Genomic DNA, 13,938 nt, shown 5'->3' on the forward strand with positions numbered 1-13,938 from the left:
CGCGGCTACGAGCGGAGCCCGGCTGGCGGCGGAGGGGAGGGGGCGCCGGTGGGGGCGGGGCGGGGCGGGGGCCGGAGCCGCCCGAGCCCGGAGGGAGCGGCACCTCTGCGCTCAGCGCTCGGGCCTCGGCTCCGCACCCCCCGCGCGCCTCCCGTGGGGCCCTCCCCGGCGCCGGTCTGCTCGTCGGGCCCCCGCCGCGGCCCCGTGGTGCAGGCAGGCGGCCGCGCCTGGCCCGCGGGACGGGGTGGAGGTGGGGGCGGGGATCGGGGCCGGGCCGGGGCCGCGCCGCCTGCGATGCCGGGCGCCCGCCGCAGCCGCCGCCGCCGCCGGAGCCCGGGATGGGGCGAGAGGTTGCGGCGGACGCCAGCATCTCCCCGCCGGGGGCCCCGGGGGCCGCGGAGCCGCCGCCGCCGCTGATGCCGCCGCTGCTGAGACCCGGCGGGCGATGGGTGAGTTGACCCTGGCGTCCTGGGGGCCCGAGCCGCAGCCCCTCCATCCCTGCACTCCGGCCCTCCGCCTCCATCTCCGCGCCTCCTCCTCCGCGCTCGCTGCGCCCCCAGTCACAGCTCCCACAGACCCTCTCCCTGAGCGTGACCTTTGGGGGCGGGGGCGGGAGCACTACGCTGGGGGGCCGACATGAGGGGCGGATGCAGAGGCGGCTTCTCAGTTCTGGCGCCCCCTCCCCCAACCCGGCTGCTCAGTGGAGCTTTCCGTGGCCCCGGAGGGCAAAGCCTCATCCCCTCGACCCCCCCACCCCCGGCCTGGGCTGGGGGCGTCCCCGAGCCTCGGGGCTTGAGCCAGGCTTTGTGCGCTGCGCCCCCGACAAACCTCCCGCGCGGCGCGGGACTGGGGGTGGGAGGCCTCAGCGCCCGCCTTCCCCCATCCACCTCCCTCCACCCCAGGTTGCGGCGGCGGCGGCGGCAGGGGCCCAGGCGCTGTCTGGGTGCTGGGCGGGTGCGGAGGCCGGGACCAGGCAGAGGGGAGTGGGGGAAGAACCCCAACCCTTCCTGGTGAGGGGGCTCCCGCTCTTTCCACTGCACTGCCCAGGGCGGGGGAGGCAACCAGGCTGGGGGAGGGCGCTATAAATATCTGCAAATAGTGAGTTCTGGAACCGGGGAGGGGAGGGGAGTGCACCTGGGTTATATTGGGGGGGGGGTGCCTGAGCTGGGGTGCCAGAGAGGCAGAGATGAGTCTCAGCCAACCCTGGTGACCTGAGGTCTGGTGACTGTCTAGGCTCTAGAAGACTTCCTAGAAGGGGCGTAGGCAGGGACACTACCCCGATGAGCTCTCTCCAGGGTCCCCCAGCACAGGCACTCTCCACCCCAGAGCACTCCTCTTCACTCCTGGGCCACCAGGCCAGACCTTCCTTGATGGGGGAGTTGCGGGCGCTGTTGTGTCACCTCCTGGGCAGTTACTAAAAATCCAGGCAACGGGCCAGGCCTGAGGATGGAGGGAAGAGCAAGACAAGTGCCTCCCCACCCCCTACCTGGAGGAGCTGGCAATTGTGTGGGCTTATCAGTGCTAAAGAGATAGGCACAAGGTCCTAGGAAAGTTTGAAAAAGGGGCTGCCAGCCCAAGGGGGAGAGAGAACTTGCTGGGAAACATAAAAGGAAGCTGGAAGGGTTTGCTTGATGGAGAAAGTGGGAAGGGCATTCTGGGAGGAGGGATGGCATGAGCAAAGGCTCAGAGATGTGAGTATGTGCTGAGAGATGGAGGTGGGGGGATGGTCAAGCACTGCGGCGGGCCAAAATCAGAAGCCAGATGAAGAGAGGGGAGCCAAGGCTGGAGGGAAGGAGGGCCAGGTGGAGGCGAGATGGCGGGTCACACCAGGGAGCTGGCACGAGGACAGCTCAGTGAGGGGCTGACTTGACTGGGATGGCGCCGTCTGGCTCAGCTGCCCCCCTTCTGAGGGTCTGCCCAGTGCCCTTGATGTGGTCAGGGCTGCTTGACCCACACTGGTGATCCCTTTTACTGTGGAAGTTGGACCACCTCAGGCTGGGCAGCTTTCAGAACCTCAGTTTCCACATCTGTCACGTGGGGAGAATCCTCCACAGAGTTGTGGCGAGGACTGCATGAGATGCTGCATGCCGCACCTGAGAAGCACTCGGGAAGCGCTGGCTGCTGCATCCGTACTTTTACCTGTAAAACAGGGACATGGATACCAGCTGGCAGGCCACGTCCACTTCATGGGTGGTGGTGAGGATCCCGTGAGGGCTGGATGTGACTCGGAGGTAGCCGAGGCCTGGGGGAGCTGTGTGTCCGTGTCCTCCTTCTAGGAGGAGCGGTGAGGAGTGACCGGGGGCAGGGGGGTCTGCACAGACAGCCTCCTCTTGCCCTCGTGGGCACCCACCACCTTCTGGCCCCCAGCCATGCCCATCAGGGGGCTCTGCTCTGCTCCCCAAGGCCAAAGCCTCTTTGTTCCCCATACCGCATGGTGCACCCCACTCCCAGCTAGCTCTAGTCTACCACATGGGGACCAGGGCTCCCTTCCAGAAGTTTCTTCAGATATTCTGACCAACAAACATGATGTCCTCCTGTGAGGGGCACTGTGCCGGGCAGCCAGGTGGAGAGGACACAGGCCTTGCCCCCCGGAGATTGGAATCTAGTTGGCCAGCAGATATCCCTGGGCACCCATGGTCTGCCTAGCTCTGTGCTGGCTGCTTGGGGGTAGGGGGAGAGTCTCAATAATTGTGCCATGAGGCAGCCAAGTGCAGAAGTTAAAAAGCAAGGATTCCAGATCCAGTGGCCCAGGTTCGAATCCCGATCCTGTCACTTCTTACTGTGTGACAGTGTACTAGTGACTCTGCCTCCCTGTGCCTCAGTTTCCTTGTCTCTAAAATGGGGATGATGCACATTATTGCTATTTGAACAGCCTGGTTCAATTTCTATTGGGCATTCGCTGCCCCCCTTCCTGAATGTGTCTCCCTCTTCGCCCCTGCTTCCTCAGAGACTACACAGCCTGCCCCGGTAGATGTGTTGTCCACTTCCGTGTTGTCTTCCCCTCTGTCTGTGAGTCCCCATGGGCCAGAGCCTGCCTTTCTGTACCCATTGCTTGAGCAGGGGGCAGTGGTATGCTGGCAACTGGGTCTCGAATGAGCTGGGGTGTAAATGATTCTCAGCCCAGGGGAACGGCCCTGCTCTTCCTTCCACCCATTCTTCCCCCTTCTCCATCCCTGATGGAGAACACTGACCCTCCAGAGGGCAGCCTCACTTGCAGCAGAATGGTCACAGGGACCTTGCTTGTCCCCATCTTCCAGAAGGGGAAAGAGAGGCTTCAGGAGCGGGTGGGAACGTCCCAAGGGCTGGAAGCGGGCCTGGGGGGTGGGGGGTGGAAGGGTAGTGGCCCAGGGTCCTGTGGTCTAGAATGGGCTGACAAGGGGGCCCGAGGTTTTGCCCATAATCCAAGAAGTTAACAGAGTCCCCAAATACTTTTCCTCGCACTGCTGAAATTCCCCTGTTGGCTCACTTATTTTCATCTTTTCCGTAAAAATAAAACTGGAACAATAAGAATCATTCACACACCTAATTACTCTGTTGTTTTATGAATTTAGAGCTTATTTGGCTAAGACTTTGGTTCCCACTGAAGTGGGACTCCCGGGGGTGGGGTGGGGTGCAGGATGAAGGCCAGGACAGAAGGTAGGAGTCTGTGTGGACACTGGGGCCTCCTGAGGGCCCAGCCTCTGGCTACCTCTCTAGGCAGGCCAGGAACTTCCCAGAAGGAACAGGCCAGACAGCGTCTGGTGGAGGAAGGGTGGCCAGAGGCAGTCTCTGAGATTCCGGTTGAGAGACCCATGATGGAGGACTTTCCAGTCATAATAATTTGCTGCTATTTATCGAGCACTTACTATGTGTTGGGCTCTGGGCCAAAGCACTTTGTCTGCATTATCCTAGAGGTGCCTCTAACTTCCCTCGAGGTAGGTACTATCAATATTATTATCCCATTTGGCAGTTTGAGGGGGCCTGGGGCCCAGGGACGGGAAGTGGCAGGGCTGGGATTATATCCAGCCTGTAGGACCCCAAAGCTTGATGGGGCTGCCTGTCTAGGCCCCCTCAATCACCCAGAGGTGACTGCTCTCTGAGGCTTGGATGCCTGAGACAGCTGCCTCACCCGTGTCCTGGCCTCCAGGCCACCCTCTTCAGGGCCCTGGTGCTACTTCCTTCCTTCCCATAGTCCTGGGACCCTGCCTCAGGAAGGCCTGCTCAGCCTCACCTGGGCAGCTTGGGGAAAGTACGGATTTCCCAGGCCTCACCCTGCCCTGCTGAGTCAGAATCACACCATGGGAGGGAGGGCTGGAAACCCAGATTTGAATCCCCTGGGGATTCAGAGGTCTGTGGACTCCAAGAACCACTGCTTAGCCCCATGAATTCCAGGATGAGACCCCCGCCCTCTGGGACCCAGATCCCTATGACTCAGCCCCCTCCTGTGTTCTCGGCCTCTGCTCCATCCCCAGCCTCGACCCAGCTCTGCACACACTGTGCCACGCCCCCCGCCCACTCCTCCCCTCCTCCCGCCCATTGCTTTTATCCCAGCACCTGCTACTGCCGCTTCCTCCAGGGAACAGGTCCTGGGCTGGCTGTGGACACCCCAGAGCTTGCTTAGTACTTTGGACAAATCCCTCCTCACCACTCTCCTCTTGTTACTGGGGACCAGCACACAGTCTGGGTGAACCGTGGTGGCCAGGGAAGGGGGACCAGGGAGAGCTGCCCATTAAGGTGGGGGAATCGTTCCTGGACTGGGCACACAGGCACTCTCTGGGGGCTGGCACCATGCCTCACACAGAGGAGGCACTCGAGAAGTTTTTTTTTTTTTAATTAATTAATTTATTTTACTTATTTATTTTTGGCTGCGTTGGGTCTTCGTTGCTGCGTGCATGCTTTCTCTAGTTGCGGCGAGCGGGGGCTACTCTTCGTTGCGGTGCACGGGCTTCTCATTGCGCTGGCTTCTCTTGTTGCGGAGCACAGGCTCTAGGCGCGTGGGCTTCCGTAGTTGTGGCTCGTGGGCTCTAGAGCGCAGGCTCAGTAGTTGTGGCTCACGGGCTTCGTTGCTCCGCGGCATGTGGGAACTTCCCGGACCAGGGCTTGAACCCGTGTCCCCTGCATTGGCAGGCAGATTCTTAACCACTGTGCCACCAGGGAAGCCCGAGAGGTATTTCTTTAGTACTTGTTGAATGGTAATTTTGAGAGTGGAAGGTGAGGGCCACTTCCGGAAACAAGGCAGATTGGCTGGTTTAGGTGAAAGATTGAGAAGGTGCCTTCTCGACCCATCGCCCGGGACTGTGAATGTTAATGGTCGTAACTCATATTTATGGCACAAATGGGAACGAGATGCTGGTGCTCTCTTGCATGATTTCATTTCCATACCTCAGGGGCAATGCACCAGCTCCCCCAGCCAGACTAGAAATCCAGGTTCCACCTTTCCTCTCAAGCCTTTTCTGCTGCTGTCCCTCTGTCCAGAATGCCCTTCCCCTCCTCTCCTGACTCATCCTTTAAGACTCCTTCAGGAAGCCACGCCGTACCCCTACCCCAAAGGCAAGGCTGATCCTCCTCGCCGGGGATTTCTGTCTGTCCGTCCCCATGGGATGAGAACCTTGTGCAGGACAGGTCTATTGAGGGTCTGGCAGGGATGCCAGTGGAGTGAACAGAGAGGACTGGGTCAGGGGACTCGGGTGCAGCTCACTAGGGCCAGCAGTGGGGTTGCTTTGCTGTTCCTTGTGTCTGGGTGGCAAAGGGAGGGGATTCTGGGAAAGACCAAGGGGCCTCCCGGCGCAGCTCCTGAAGGCAGCTGCAAAGTGCAGCCCACTCGGTGACTGTCACCTCAGTCCAGAGAGGGGGCCAGACTGGGGAGCTTGGGGCCACCGGGGAGCTGAACCGGCTCATTTCCCAGAGGGAAGATTGGATCCCGGGGTGCTTGGCACTGACCCAGACCTTTGTGGTCTGTAGGAGGAGAGCCTGGGACTGTGGGGCTGCACCCCACCCCCTTTCCTGTCCCAAGCTGGGGTGTTTCTCAGTGGGGTCCAGGTTAGGGGGTGGATGAGAAGGAGTCGAGGAGAGCAGCGTCCCCAGGGCTCAGGTCTGCCCTCTGGTCCTCCGGTGGGAGACAAAGCTCCTTAGGAAAAATGTGTGTTGCCCCAAAGCTGGCAGGAAATCCATGTCAATAGCTCATTCCAGCAAAAAGGTGCGCAGGAAAAAACTCCGTAAGAACTTAAGCCAAAATGTTAGCCCAGGGGGTGGCGGGATGGTGGGTGGTATCATCCTGTTTCTTTCGCCGTGATGTCCAGATTCCCTAAAATGTATGAGAAACCTTTATAACCAGAAAGATGAAGTAATATTCTAAAGGAGAGAGGTAAGAAAAGGTGCCGTGGGCTTCCCTGATGGTGCAGTGGTTAAGAATCTGCCTGCCAATGCAGGGGACATGGGTTCGAGCCCTGGTCTGGGAAGATACCACATGCCACGGAGCAACTAAGCCTGTGCGCCACAACTACTGAGCCCACGTGCCACAACTACTGAAGCCCATGCACCTAGAGCCCATGCTCTGCAACGAGAGAAGCCACCGCAATGAGAAGCCTGCGCACCGCAACAAAGAGTAGTCCTCGCTCGCCGAAACTAGAGAAAGCCCGCGCACAGCAATGAAGACCCAATGCAACCAAAAATAAATAAATTAATTAATTTAAAAATAAAATGAAAGAAAAGGTGCCGTGAGAACAGCCACCTCCCCATTTTTTGGATTCTGGGGTCACTGCTTGTGGGCGGCCTCCAGGGGGACTGGCTGTGGGGTCTCAGGGTGGGAGTTGGCCCGTCCCAGGCACATCCCCCAGAACAGATGCACCCGTGGCAAACAGCTTGCGTCTCTCTCATTCCTGGAAATTGGGTCAGTGAGAGTCCAGGCCTGGGACTACTGGGATGCAGCGCCCCGAGAATTCCATCCCAACCTCTGACTTCCTATGGCGCCGGTCCGGCCTTCGCTCCTCTTCTCCCATGTACCCCACGTTCCAGCCTTAGGGCCGTAGCTGTGCTGGACCCTCCACCTGGAAAGCCAACCCACTCCACCCCAGGTGCTGCCACCCACTCAGGAAGCCATTCCTGCCCCTTCCAGCCAGGGGTGACCCCAGAGCTGTTGGCTTTACCCCCGCACCCCTGTGCCCAGTGGGTGTGCACCGCTGTTGACTGCCTTCCTGACGGACTCCTGCCTCGAAGTACCTTTCTGCAGTCCTGCAATGTGGTCAAGTTCTCCCCTGTGGTAATAGTATTCCTAATCACAGCTCAGCCCTGAGTCCGGGTGGGGACTCAATCTCTGTCTCCCCCATGGCCCCTGACTCTGTCCCTGGTACAAAGCACTCATTCATTCATTCAGCACTTAATCTCCAGGTACCTACTCTGTGCCAGGGTCTGGGCTAGGTGCCAGGGCACAGATCTGCCGACTGCAGGGTGTGAGCGTGTTTGTTTTTGTGCACACTTTTTTTTTTTTTTTTTTGTGCGTCACCAGCGCATGCACACAGCAGGAGCACCTCCGTCGTATGAATGTGTGTCCCTTAGGCTGTGCCCATGTGTAACCTTGCCAGTCTTGAGCATGCCTAGCTAATTCATTCAGCAAGCGTTTATTGAGTGCCCACAAGGGGGTGCCAGGCCTTGACCCTGAAGATGAGTGTCCCAAGGTCTTTGCTCTTGGGAAGTGCCCATCTTGTCGGGTCATCCCAGTGCAGACTGGTGGGGACGGTGGCCAGCAGGGGTGGGGGTGGGCAGGATGGCATCCTGGAGGGATGGGGAGAAGGGTGAGGAGGGGCATTCCTGCCCAGCTGTGGGTGTGCTCTGCAATCCCCCGATGGCCCTGGGACCCCAAGCTGACCCTCCTTGCTGGTTTCGCTGCTCTGAAGTGCTCCTGAAGGCTGATGGGGCTGGAACACAGAGCTGTGGGCTGTGAGCCCCGCTCCCAGTGCAGGGAGGAGAGTACAGTGCCCTGAAGAAGTAGCATGTTGGCTGGAGAGCCCGGGCTGCAGAACTTTCCATGAGAGGAGAGCCTCGGGACCAGACCCCAGAACACAGCACCTAGAAGTAGAACCCGTCAATTCAGAGCAGAGAAACTGGATTATGGAACTTGGAGGGGGGAAATGGAGCAGCAAACCCAGAATGCGGCCTTCTGGAACGCGGAACACTGATATCAGTCAGAGCTGGAAGGTCAACTCCGTGCCCCCAGGGGTCAGTGGGAAACCGAGGTCCAGAGAGGATGGGGCGGTCCTGCACCTTGGTGAGCAGCAGTGGGCACGCACGTGGTCTCTGCTGAGCCAGGCCCTTCCCATGGCCTGCTGGCACCTGACCTTGGACAAGGCACGTCCCCTCTCTAAGCCCCGGTCCCCATCTGTGAAGTGGGCTCGCGAAGATGAGCTGAGATGAAGCGCGTCACCTGGGAAGGGGGCGCTGCTCTGGGCGCCCAGGGTCTCCCGGGAGGTTAGCAGAGTTGCTGAGACCGGGACCCAAGCCACCTGACCCCCGGAATGACCTTCTCACCTGTGGTGATACTTCTGTCACTGCTGTTTCATTCCCTCTCTCCTGCCCCACCGTCAGTGGGAAGTTTGAGCACTTGCAGGCCTGTTCCAGAATGCTCTCTGGATCCAGCAGGTGGGAAGGACTAAGTAATTAAAGGAGCAAGAACAGATTGGTGGCTTCCATGAAATTAAGGAGCGGGGCCCGGTGCCTGCAGCCCTGGGTGATGTCCCCTGCCATCTGGTGAGGGCTTACTGAGAGTCCCTGGTGGGGACCGACCCAAGGAAGCTATGGCCCCTCGCAGGCAGGGGCGGACAGAGAGTAATCGGGAAGGGAAAAGAGAAAAGGCTCATTGTTCAGCCTCCAGGAGGCTCACTGGGTGCCCAGAGCCGCAGAGCCAACCAGCTGCGCACCTGCTCCGCCAGAACCGCTCCCAGCAGGAAGCTAATTGTGGTGCTCAGGTTCCCAGGTTGCAGGAGCCACAGGCTCTGGGCCAGGTGCAGCCCCACATCCCTCCGAGGACCCTGCAGGTGGTGTTACCAGCCTCCCTTTAATGGCTCAGCAGACAGGCCTGGAGAGGGTAGGACTTTTGCTTGGGGCCACAGAGCTATGGGTGGCAGAGCCAGGGTTCAAGCCCATTTCTTCATTCAGCAGCGGCTGCTTGAGGCCAGGCCTGGCTCTGGGCACTGAGCACGCAGCGGTGAGCCATGGTGGGGAGGATCCTCACCTGCTCGAAGCCGTTGCTTCATTTTCCACCTTCTTCCTTCCCGTACTGCCTCCCAGCCATCAGCCGTCATGTTGCTGAGCATTCTGAGGATGGAACCATTCCCTTCACCACCAGCCCATTGGAAGGGACCCTGAGAATTCACGCAGATGAGCCGCTTCACTGGGGCGTGCTGAGCCCGAGGTCACATGGCAGGCAGGACTAGGACCCGCAGGCACTTTTCCAAGCCCCAGACCAGGCCTGAGAGCCCGGCGGTATTGACTGAAAAGTGCAGGTGTGTGGATTTGGGAGGAAGGTCTTTCATTCATTCAGCAAACCTCTGTGTCAGGCGCTGTGCTGGAGCTGGGGACCAGGGGAGTGGGGGGCAGGCCAGGGTTGAAACAGCTCGGCTCTTTCCATAGCCTGGGGTCAGGGAGACCCGGAGGAAGTCCAGTTCAGCTGAACCCTCCCCAGACCGGCATGGGGAGGGGGAGTGTAAGATTACACAGAAACATCGAGCCTCCTGGAAGATCTGGACTTTAACCTGAGGACACTGGTTCCAAGCTAGGAGGGGCAGCGTCAGATGGGGCTTTTGCTTGGCTTACAGGCACCTGGCTGGGAGCCCCCTTGGGAAGGCCACTCCTGTTGTGCAGGTGAGCATTGGTGGTGGCACAACCAGTGTGGAACAGTGGCACAGGGAAAAGGGTGGGACTTGAGAGGTATCAGGGCATGGAATAGACAGGCCTAGTCGTGCAGGGTCAGTGAGGGAGGATTTAGGGAGGTTCCTGGGTTCCTGGCGTGGGCGGCTGGGTGGACGGTTACATCCCTGACGGGTTCCAGAAGGAGGAAAGTTGGTAATGCCCGAAGCTGTACAAGCATCCTGGGTGCCAGGCTCAGGTCACAGGTTATCAGCTCAGGTTGTTGGAACAACTGTTTGAGCAAGTTCTTTGCGCCCTGTCTTTTTTTTTTTTTTTAATATTGATTGATTGATTGATTTTTGGCTGCGTTGGGTCTTCGTTGCTGCGCGCGGGCTTTCTCTGTTTGCGGTGAGCGGGGGCTACTCTTCATTGCAGTGCACGGGCTTCTCATTGCGGTGGCTTCTCTTGTGGAGCACGGGCTCTAGGCGTGCCGGCTTCATAGTTGTGGCACGCAGGCTCAGTAGTTGTGGCTTATGGGCTAGGTTGCTCTGCGGCATGTGGGATCTTCCCAGACCAGGGCTTGAACCCGTGTCCCCTGCATTGGCAGGCGGATTCTTAACCACTGCGCCACCAGGGAAGTCCCTTACGCCCCGTCTTGCAGTGGAGGGTCCCAGGCATGATGGGAACCGACTGTAAAGCCCAGGTCCCCACCCTCCCTGCAGCCTGGCCCAGACCCCACTGGCCCTGCTCCTCTCTCTCCCTTACCCAGCCGGCACTCGGGCCTCCCGCATGCACAGGTGTACCCACCACCTGCCACCCTGTACACGTGGGGAGGTGCCCGTGGGAGTCCTTCCACTCCTACTGCCTAGGAACACGGGGACCAACCTCTGCCTCCACCCTGGGCATGGGCACCGCTCCGCCCCCCACGTGGGCACTCACCTACCCCCGCCCCCCAAGGTGCAGCACATGGGACAGAGTCTCTCCAGCTATCGCTTGATTCTGTCACCCACCCTGCATCCTGCCTGTGCTAGAGAAAGCTCCACGAGGACAGAGGAGGGGTGGGGTGTGCCCTCCCCTCCCTTCCCCCACACTCAGGCCTGCTGGGCTGGAGATGGAGCTGAGGCTCCGAACTGAAGTGGCCCTTTGTACATTGTCCCTGGAGGATGGGCGAGCCTGGCGGGAGGGGCTGGCACAGCCGCGGCTGCCTGGGCAGGACGGCGCTGATCTCAGCAGGGCTGGGGGGGCTTTCTCTGGAGCAGTGGAGGGAGGCCTGCTAGGTGTGGGTGTGCAGTGGCGGGCCTGCTGCCTCAGGCACCCCCAAACCAGATGATACTTGCCACCAGGGGTCTAGCATCACTTCTCATATGAGTTCCATCCTCATTCAACAGCTGTTTATGGACAGGCTTTGTCCTAGGGGGTGGGGAGCTGTGACCGATGACTGGGGCCCATGGTGACCCTGCTCTCATGTTGTTGACATTCCAAGCGAGCAGGGTGTGGGTGGGGGAGACAGACCACTAACACATAAACAAGGAGACAGATAGCTTCCGCGGTGAGGAGTGTTGTGGAGCAGATGACCCGGGAGGGGACGGCCCCTTTAGCTGGCTGGGCAGGAAGGCCCCTCTGAGCAGGCGGCTGGCATGTGGAGATCTGAGGGAAGGGCATTCCAGGCGGAGGGAACAGCCAGTGCAAGGACCCTGAGACAGGTGAGCCTGGGGTGTGGAAGGGACGGGAAGGCAGGGACTGTGGCTGGAGTCAAGTGGACAAGGGAGGCGAGGTCAGCAAAGATGCAGGGACCTGATGGCCAGGGCCTGTGGGTGCAGAAAGGAGTTTGCATTTTATTCTGAGTGTGATGAGGGGTTTGAGCAGAGGGGTGTGGCCTGGTGGGGATTTGCAGTGACAGAATTTGCGGGGCTCAGTGCCAAATGAAAATGCAGGGCCCCTTGTTCAAAAATTAAGAATTTCAAGATGGAAAATAAATAAAGGCAAGGGGAGCCAGTGAGGAGGAGGAGTAGAGGCATTTTGGAGGGAGGTGCCAACAGGCCTAGCAACACCCCAGCCAGACCACCCAGGCACGTGGTGAGGCTGTGTGAGAGCCGGCATGAACCTCAGCCTAGGAGATCAGAGGGACTGGTCCCTGTCAAGGAGCTTTGGGTGTTACCCCGTTTAATTCTCATGAGGTGAGGGGCTGGGATGATCCCACATTGTAGACGGGGACTCCGAGGTCCAGGGATATTGAGTGACCTGCCCAGGATCACATAGGGGGTCGAGAAGGCGCAGGGGCCGGATTTGAGTACAGTTCCCCTGGAGTTTGGATTCCAGGGAGCTGCTGCCCCATTGCTCTGTCACTGAGTGCTCTGTCTCCTGAGAGATGGGGATGAGGGCATCTCACATCGTGCCGGATCCCGAAATGAGTTCTTGTAGAGGCAGAAAGTGCTCAGCCCCGGCCTGACTGGCCTTGTTTTTTCCTCACTGTGAGTCTGGGAGGTGTGGGTGTTCTGATTTTCATTCCACAGATGTGGAGACTGAGGCAGGGCAGGGCTGGTCTCGGCCCCTGGACTGGTCTGCTCTGGCCGCCCTCTCTTCCTGACGGGCCAGGGCGGGTCATTTGGGTCTGGAAGGCCGAGTGGCTCGGAGGTGGGCCAGGATCTGCAAGCCTGAGGTGCAGGGGTCTCTGGGGGGGTTTCCTCCCCACTGGCCTCAGTGGGCTCCATAAGGATGTGAGCAATAGGCCTGCGTGGGGCGGGGCTCTGTCCACATTCGTTGAAGGACTGACAGCGTGTTACTGTCATGAACTGGAGGAAGCCGGGTTCTTCTCAGTCCTTCAATCACAAGCTCTATTAGTGATTAATAGTCTGCCCGAGTCATCATTGCTGCCTCCTGCTGCCTTGGCTCCGCCTTGGCTGGACCCTGACCTCCTCTCTCTTCCTCCTTTCTCTCCCTTCTGGCACCGCACGCAGCCCCGCCTCTCCCAGCCCTCTCCCTGCAGAGGTGACCCAGCCCCTGGGCCCTTGGGACGTCCCCCTACATGGGGGCGTCCTCTCAACTCTCCTCACTCGGGCCTCCAGCCACCCTACTGGGTGGGGCTGACCCTATGTGACAGAGGGAGACACTGAGGCACAGGGGGGCTGCAGCGCAGGCAGACAGACCAACAGGAAGTTTCTCTCCCGAGCAGGCTGGGGTTGAGGCGCCCCTGCAGCGCCGCGCCCCCCGCCCCCCCGGGAGCCGAGGGCTAAGCTGGATTGTGAGGAGGGGGAGAGGGGGTCCCAGGGGTGTGGGGCAGCGTGTTTAAAGGCCTCTGATGCATCCCACCCTCCAGCAGCACGAATGCTGGCAGCTCTGCCGGCCAGCCCCCTTCTGCGCCAGGGCCTGATTTACGTCTTCACCCTCTCGGGAGGACCCCGGAGAGGGCCATTCCTAACGCAGAGGACTAATGCCTTGCCAGTGGTGGGCTCGGACGTGAAGCCAGGCAGTACGGTAGCTGTTTGGGGGTCTCCTCTGAGCCCTCTGATTTCTCATCCCTGGCCAGCCTCTTTTCCCACCCCCCCCACCCCCGGAGAGCTGGGCCCCCATGCAGGTGAACGGCCCAGGTTCTCTAATGGGCAGAGTCGCATTCAGACCCAGGTTCCCCAGCTCTTCTCCCCGCCCCCAGCCCCCGCTTTGTTTGAGCCACTGGGTCCCACCGGTGGAGGGAGTTTGCTTCTGAGCTCTTCTGTGTGTACCTCCGTGTCCCATCCGCGTCCCGCTGGACGTGCCCAGCAGCCCCTTGGGAGTCAGGGCACAGTTCACGGTGACCTTCTGCCCAGAGAGGGAGCAGGGAGAGACTCCAAGAGGAGCTGGGCTCGCGGTTTACTGAGCGCAGGGCACCGACAGGCCCCCTCACCTGTGAGGCGGAAACGCCAGGTGCCCTCACCTCCTCAGCTCCTGGCTCTGGGGAGTGGCTCCCGCGGGGTGGGGCTGCCTTGCCCTGCCGCTCGGTTACCTGTTTGTACCTCGTAGATGAGGAGACTGAGGCCCGGAGAGGTGAGGCCACCCAGCTCGGAAGAGGTGGAGCCAGGAAACCAGCCCCGATGAAGGGCAGAGTTGGTGTCAGGCCAGGCCAGAGTTGGCTCACCACATAGT

General features: G+C 60.0%; 1 protein-coding gene across 1 annotated transcript in view; it reads left to right on the forward strand.

Moving 5' to 3' along the window:
* Positions 1-324: 324 nt before the first annotated feature.
* MGAT3 (beta-1,4-mannosyl-glycoprotein 4-beta-N-acetylglucosaminyltransferase) overlaps positions 325-13,938 on the forward strand; it is a 30,376-nt gene continuing 16,762 nt past the window's right edge. The window contains exon 1 of the mRNA XM_082352757.1: positions 325-449. The gene's annotated coding sequence lies outside the window, so the exon portion shown is untranslated. The remainder of the gene's footprint in view (positions 450-13,938) is intronic.

The sequence above is a fragment of the Balaenoptera borealis genome, assembly GCF_965194805.1.
Source record: "Balaenoptera borealis genome assembly, chromosome: 13".
Taxonomy (NCBI): Eukaryota; Metazoa; Chordata; class Mammalia; order Artiodactyla; family Balaenopteridae; genus Balaenoptera; species Balaenoptera borealis.